This window comes from Triticum dicoccoides, chromosome 6B, assembly GCF_002162155.2.
Source record: "Triticum dicoccoides isolate Atlit2015 ecotype Zavitan chromosome 6B, WEW_v2.0, whole genome shotgun sequence".
Lineage (NCBI taxonomy): Eukaryota > Viridiplantae > Streptophyta > Magnoliopsida > Poales > Poaceae > Triticum > Triticum dicoccoides.
In genome coordinates this window covers 541,277,353-541,284,519 of record NC_041391.1, presented here as the reverse complement: position 1 = coordinate 541,284,519, position 7,167 = coordinate 541,277,353, and positions in this window count along the sequence as shown.

The following is a 7,167-nucleotide window of genomic DNA, read 5'->3' as shown; positions in this document are numbered from 1 at the left end:
CTCTGCCCGGCTTTGAGCCAGTCCTCAGTGTTCTTCACGACGCAGGACTTCTGAATTTCTGCATTGATATCTGTGACTGAAATGAAGAACTCATTCTTCAATTTTATGCAACCCTTCACATCACCGGAAACGCTGAAGACGTGAACACATGGGTATTAGACTGGATGTCTGAAAATACTCACTACAAGGCACCAACAACTGAATTGCTTCGTGCTCTACCACTCAGTCCTCCAGTTGATGATGCTCGTTGTATCTACAACGAACCAGAACTTTCAAATCACTATATGCAAGTGCTGATGAAGCCTTTGAAGCCAAGGCAGGCCCCAAGAACCAAATTCCTCGTCAAGGAATTATTGTATGTGCCTCGGACTGTCTATCGAATTCTGACGAAGACAATGAGTCCTATCAAAGGCCATGACTCAAATGATGAAGAAGTCGTTGGCATCATGAAGAATATGCTTTTCAACATCATTCATGGCGTTCCCATAAACTTCCATGATTTCTTCATGAGGACTCTGGCCAATATTGCTATGTCACCATTCGAGCTGAAGCCCTATGCTCCTTGGATTATGAGATTCATCAGGGCAAGATCTTCGCTGAATTACAAAGCTGACACTCTGAACCACGGTAGCTACTTGCCTCCCATTGAAGTCCTCAAACGGACAGTTTCATCAGCTGATGATAAAGGCAAGGCCGCTGCTGTGATCGATGAAGGCATTCGTCCTTTGGATGGTCAATTTCGCAAAGCTGCATCTTACTCTACCAATGACGATTCTGCCACCCATGACTCTGCCGCCAATACCTCAGCCAAGCAAAATCCTCAAGCCACAGCACCCAGGGTGATGACTGATCGTGAGTTACTCCTCAGTCTTCATCAGAAGGTTGATCGCAATCATAAATGGTTCAAGCGTCAGTTTGGTTCAATTCTTCACAACATGACCTCCACACACAATGCAGTGAAGAAGAACCACTACTACCTCCATGAAACCCTCAACCGCACCTGGGCTGTTCTCTCTCATGTCTACAGCGCTGCAGATCTGAAGAATATGGGTCTCAAGGAAGACTTTGACTGTTCTGCACCTCCACCGAAGAAATTCAAGAAGGTCAAAGTTCCTTCCTTGGTGGCCAGCTCTTATTCTTCATCGCGTGACACTGATGAGTATGAAGATTTGGACGACACTGCGGCAGGCCCTGCTCCAACAAACAACCCTGACAACACTGGCGCTCCTCCATCAACTTGAAATTCTTCAGGGGCGTTAGTCCTCAGTTTCAATCCTTTTGGTCATTTGATGACAAAGGGGGAGAAATCTGAGTTAGTCTTCAAGCGGGTCTATATTAAGGGCATTTTTTTTGTTACAACTCTCGTTCTTCTGAAACTTTTACTTGGATCGAGTTGTAATCTTAAACCCGATGGTGCGCTGATACTTTTGTTGCATTATGCTCTGCATGCTTATTCCTCGTTAATGACTTTGCACGCATGCTGAATCTCATCAGGCACCATATTTCATCATGCATTTTAAATTCTTCATATTATATATCAAATGCGTGTATGAATTACAAGATATAGGGGGAGATCTCCATGATTCAACTCTTCAAATGTGCATTGCCTCAAAAGCAAATTCCTCACTATGCACATCTTCAGGGGGAGTTCTTCTATATCTTGTAATCAAATTCCTCAATATCAGTGTATACACTTCATATGTTTATCCCCGTTGAAAACTTAACCTATTTTGTCATCAATCACCAAAAAGGGGGAGATTGTAAGTGCATCTAGTGCCCCTTAGTGATTTTGGTGTATTGAAGACTTATAGGTTAAGGGACTAATGCGTTTGTGAGTGTACACAGGTCTATAAGTCTATGAGGAGTTTGATATTTACAGAGAAAGTCGACCCCTAAAAATGAAGTTCTTCATTTGAAGACTTTGATATTCTGAAGACTTTCTGAAGACTTTGAAAGTGAAGAAATTGGTGTGACCTTGAAGACTTGGTATTCATTTGAGGAACATGAAGCGTGAAGACTTTTGTTTTCGTAGTTTCATTTTCTCCTTCTTGAGTCATAGGAAACACCGTACTGTTAAAGGGGGTCAAGGAAATACTAAGGAAAAATTTCCATGTGATGCTCAACTCAAAATCCTACACCTACCAATCCCTTCGAATGAAGCCTTTGGAAATCTCATACAGTTCAGTCACTTTCGTCAGTGACAGAGACGAAGTTCTTCTGGTCGCTGATGAATTTGTTCTGACTGAGGAGTTAGGAATTCGCCAGTGCGAATTACCTACACAGTGAGGAACATGATAGCCCTGAGGAATTTGAGAGTCAAATTTCCGACCGTTGCTGTGCTGCGCGCCAGCTGTCCCAAAATATCTTATCCACCTAACGGTCATATCATTGAGGGGCATTTATGTCTTATCATGTCGGGCTGCTCCCTAGGCTATAAATAGCCGCCCCCTACAACCACTAGCTGGTTGGCTGCTCCGAGAGAACTTGACACTTGTCATTTGAGAGCAACCCATCCTCCGAGGACTTTGAGCGAAAATCATCGAGTGAGGAAAATCCCAAACCCAAACACCTACAAACCCCAAAGTGATTGAGCATCACTGAAGAAATTGATCCTGCGTGGATCCGACGCTTGTTACCTTTGAAGATTGTGCTTCTTCCAGACGGTTAGGCGTCAAGGTCTAGAGCATCCAAGAGGAATTGTGGATCGCCGAGTGACCAAGTCTGTGAAGGTTTGGAAGTCGCCTGAAGACTTACCACGAGTGATTGGACGGGATCTGTGTGATCTTAGTTCAAGGAGAATACGGTGAGGACTGGGTGTCCTGAGCTGCGTGCTCAGAGACTGGGTGTCCGGGACTGCGTGTCCTCGAGTTTAAATACTCAGCCGCTCCAACCAGACGTACAACTGAGACAGCAGTTGGAACTGGTCTACCAAATCATTGTCTTCACCAACCTACTGGTTCTATTTCCTCAACCCTTTCATTTCCTCATTGCTGTGTTGAGTGTTTGTTCATATCTGTGTTTGAAGACTTTGACTGAAGACTTTCTCAATTTCCTCAGTTCAATTTCTTCAGTCTGTTTGTCTTCATCTTGTGTTATCCTGTGATTACGCTTTCTGTACTCTGTGCTTGTCTTCATTTCATCATGATGACCATGCGTGTATTCTGTTATGCTTACTTCTGAGTACTTATTCCGCTGCTAATAGTTCTTCGCTAAGGAATTTCCTCACCGGCAAATTCCTCAGTGAAGAATTCATAAAATTCGCCTATTCACCCCCCCTCTAGTCAACATAACGCACTTTCAATATATACATATACATATATATATATATATATATATATATAGTTTGGAGGTCTTCCTCGCTACTCTACGATAGGGGGAAATAGCAGCGGGAGCTATCTTCATCAATGTTGTTGCTCCGATGACCATGTGTAGTAGTCCTCGCTTAGTCCATGAGTCCATAACAATAGCTATGTGGCATCTACTCTCTCTTGTTCTTTAATACAAAGATTGCATGAGTTGCTTGTTGAACTGACTGGTGGGGAATGCAGTAATTTCAAAAAAAAACTACGAACACGCAAGATCTATCTAGGTGATGCATAGCACCGAGAGGGAAGAGTGTGTCCGCGTACCCTCGTAGACCGAAAGTGGAAGCGTTTCAATAATGTGGTTGATGTAGTCAGATGTCTTCGCGATCCAACCGATTCAAGTACCGAACGTACGGCATCTCCGTGTTCAGCACACGTTCAGCTCGATGACGTCCCTTGTACTCTTGATCCAGTTGAGGACGACGGTGAGTTCCGTCAGCACGACGGCGTGGCGACGGTGATGATGATGCTACCGGCGCAGGGCTTCGCCTAAGCTCTACGATGGTATGATCGAGGTGTGTAACTGTGGAGGGGGGCACCGCACACGGTTGGAAGAGAAACTTGTGTGTTCTAGGGTGCCCCCCTGCCCCGTATATAAAGGAGCAAGGGGAGGCTGGCCGGCCCTCCTAGACGCGCCCCATCAAGGGGAGTCCTACTAGTACTACTAGTGCTAGTAGGATTCCACCAAGAGGGAGAGAGGGGGAAGGAAGGAGATGGAGAGGGAGAAGGAAAGGGGGGCGCCCCCTCCTAGTCCAATTCGGACCCAAGGGGGAGGGGGGCGCGGCCTGCCCTGGCCACCCCTCTCTCTCTCCACTAAGGCCCATGTGGCCCATTGATGACCCACAAGTATATGGGGTCAATTGTAGCTCTTTTCGATAAGTAGGAGTGTCTAACCCAACAAGGAGCAGAAGGAAATGACAAGTGGTTTTCAGCAAGGTAATGTCTGCAAGTGCTAAAATTGTAAGTAGCGGAGTAGTTTGGTAGCAAGATAATTTGTAATGATCAAGTAACAATAGTAGTAACAAAACTGCAGCAAGGTAGCCCGGTCCTTTTGAGGCAAAGGACAAGCCAAAACGGTTTCTTATGATAAGCAAAGTGTTCTTGAGGGTACACGGGAATTTCATCTAGTTACTTTCATCATGTTGGTTTGATTTGTGTTCGCTACTTTGATAATTTGATATGTGGGTGGACCGGTGCTTAGGTGATGTTCTTACTTTAACAAACCTCCTACTTATGATTAACCCTCCCGCAAGCATCCACAACTACGATAAAAGTATTAAGAATAAATTCTAACAATAGCATTAAACTCTAGGATCCAATCGGTCCCTTACGGAATAGTGCATAAACTGGGGATTAAGTTTCTATCACTCTCGCAACCCACCATCTATTTACTACTCAACAATGCATTCCCTTAGGCCCAAATATGGTGAAGTGTTATGTAGTCGATATTCACATGATACCACTAAGAGAATGGCAACATACATATCATCAAAATATCGAACACATATCAAGTTCACATGATTACTTGCAACATGATTTCTCCCGTGACCTCAGGAATGAAAGTAGCTACTCACAAACGATAAACATGCTCAAGATCAGAGGGGTATTGAGTAGCATAATGGATCTAAACATATAATCTTCCACCAAATAAACCATATAGTAATCAACTACAAGATGTAATCAACACTACTAGTCACCCACGGGCACCAATCTATAGTTTTGATACAAAGATTGAACGCAAGAGATGAACTAGGGTTTGAGAGGAGTTGGTGTTGTGAAGATGTTGATGAAGATAGCCCTCCCCGAGATGGGAGAGTTGTTGGTGATGATGATGGCGATGATTTCCCCCTCCGGGAGGGAGGTTCCCCTGGCAGAATCGCTCCGTCGGAGGGCAAAAGTGCTCCTGCCCAAGTTCTGCCTCAAGACGGCGGCGCTTCGTCCCGAATGTCGTCTCCTTATTTTTTTTCTAGGTCAAAATGACTTATATACCAGAAGACGGGCACCGGAGGTGGGCCTAGGAGGGCACAACCCACCAGGGCGCGTCTAGGCTCCCTAGCGCGCCCAGGTGGGTTGTCCCACCTAGTGGGCCCCCTCTAGTAGTTATTTGCTCCAATATTCCTTAAATATTCCTTAAAAATTCTCCGTGAAGGCTTAGCTTGTTTGGAGTTGTGCAGAATAGGTAGCCTGACATAGCTTTTTCAGGTCGAGATTTCCAGGTGCCAGAATTCTCCCTCTTGGTGTGTACCTTGCAAATTATGAGAGAAAAGGCATTAGAATTGCTCCAAAAAGCATTATTATGGATAAAAACATTATACATAATAGTAAGAAAACATGATGCAAAATGGACAACAGTAGCTTTATTTAATTTTCTGTAATCAATTACCATTCTATAGCCCATGACAATTATTTGTGGAATAAGATCATTCTTATCATTAGGAACAACAGTAATACTTCCCTTCTTAGGGACACAATGGACAGGACTTACCCATTTACTATCAGCTATAGGATAGATTATACCTGCTTCCAGAAGTTTTAATATTTCCATCCTTACCACTTCTTTCATCTTCGGATTTAACCGACGTTGATGATCAACAACTGGTTTAGCATCAGGTTCCATAGTAATTTTATGCTGACATAGAGTGGGACTAATGCCCTTTAAATCATCAAGAGTATACCCAATAGCAGCTCAGTGCTTCCTTAGAACTTTCAATAATCTTTCTTCTTCATGTTCTGAAAGGTTAGCACTGATAATAACAGGATATATCTTCTTTTCATCAAGATAAGCATATTTCAAAGTGTCTAGCAAAGGTTTTAATTCAAACACAGGGTCACCCTTAGGTGGAGGAGGACCTCCAAGAGTTTCAATAGGCAAATTGTGTTTAAGAAGAGGACGTTGTTCCAAGAAAATCTTATCTATTTCATTTCTTTCATGCACATGTAAATCATTCTCATGGTCTAGCAAGTATTGTTCTACAGGATCAGTAGGTGGCACAGCAATAGAAGCAAGACCAATTAATTCATCCTTACTAGGCAATTCTTTTTCATGACGATTTCTACTAAACTTGGAAAAATTAAACTCATGAGATTCATCACCAAAGCTAACACCAACAGTTTGTTTCTTACAATCTATTTTAGCATTCATGGTGTTCAAGAAAGGTCAACCAAATATAATGGGACAAAATTTATCTTGTGGGGTTGTAAGAACAAGAAAATCAGTAGGGTATTTTATCTTCCCACACAAGACTTCAACATCTCTAAGAATCCCAATGGGTGATATAGTATCCCTATTAGCAAGTTTAATAGTAACATCTATGTCTTCTAATTCAGCAGGTGTTATTTCATCTCTAATTTCTTCATATAAGGAGTGGGGAATGGTAGTCAAACTAGCACCCATGTCACATAAACCATGATAACAGTGGTCTCCTATTATAACTGAAACAACAGGCAAGCCAACAACTGGTCTGTGTTTATCTTTCCCCTCGGGTTTAACAATTATAGCAGCTTCTTCACAGAAGTAAATAACATGTCCATCCATATCTTCTTCCAAGAGATCTTTAACCATAGCAATGCTAGGTTCTACTTTAATTTGTTCATCAGGTTTAGGTGTTCTAACATAGCTTTTGTTAACCACAGTTAAAACCTTAGCATGTTCTTTTATCCTAGCAGGGAAAGGTGGTTTCTCAATATAAGCAGAAGGAACAACTCGATCAACATTATAAAGTATAGTTTCTTCTTTAACTGGTATTGGTTCTTTAATTTCATCTTTAATAGGTGGGTGATATTTAACCCACTTCTCTTTAGC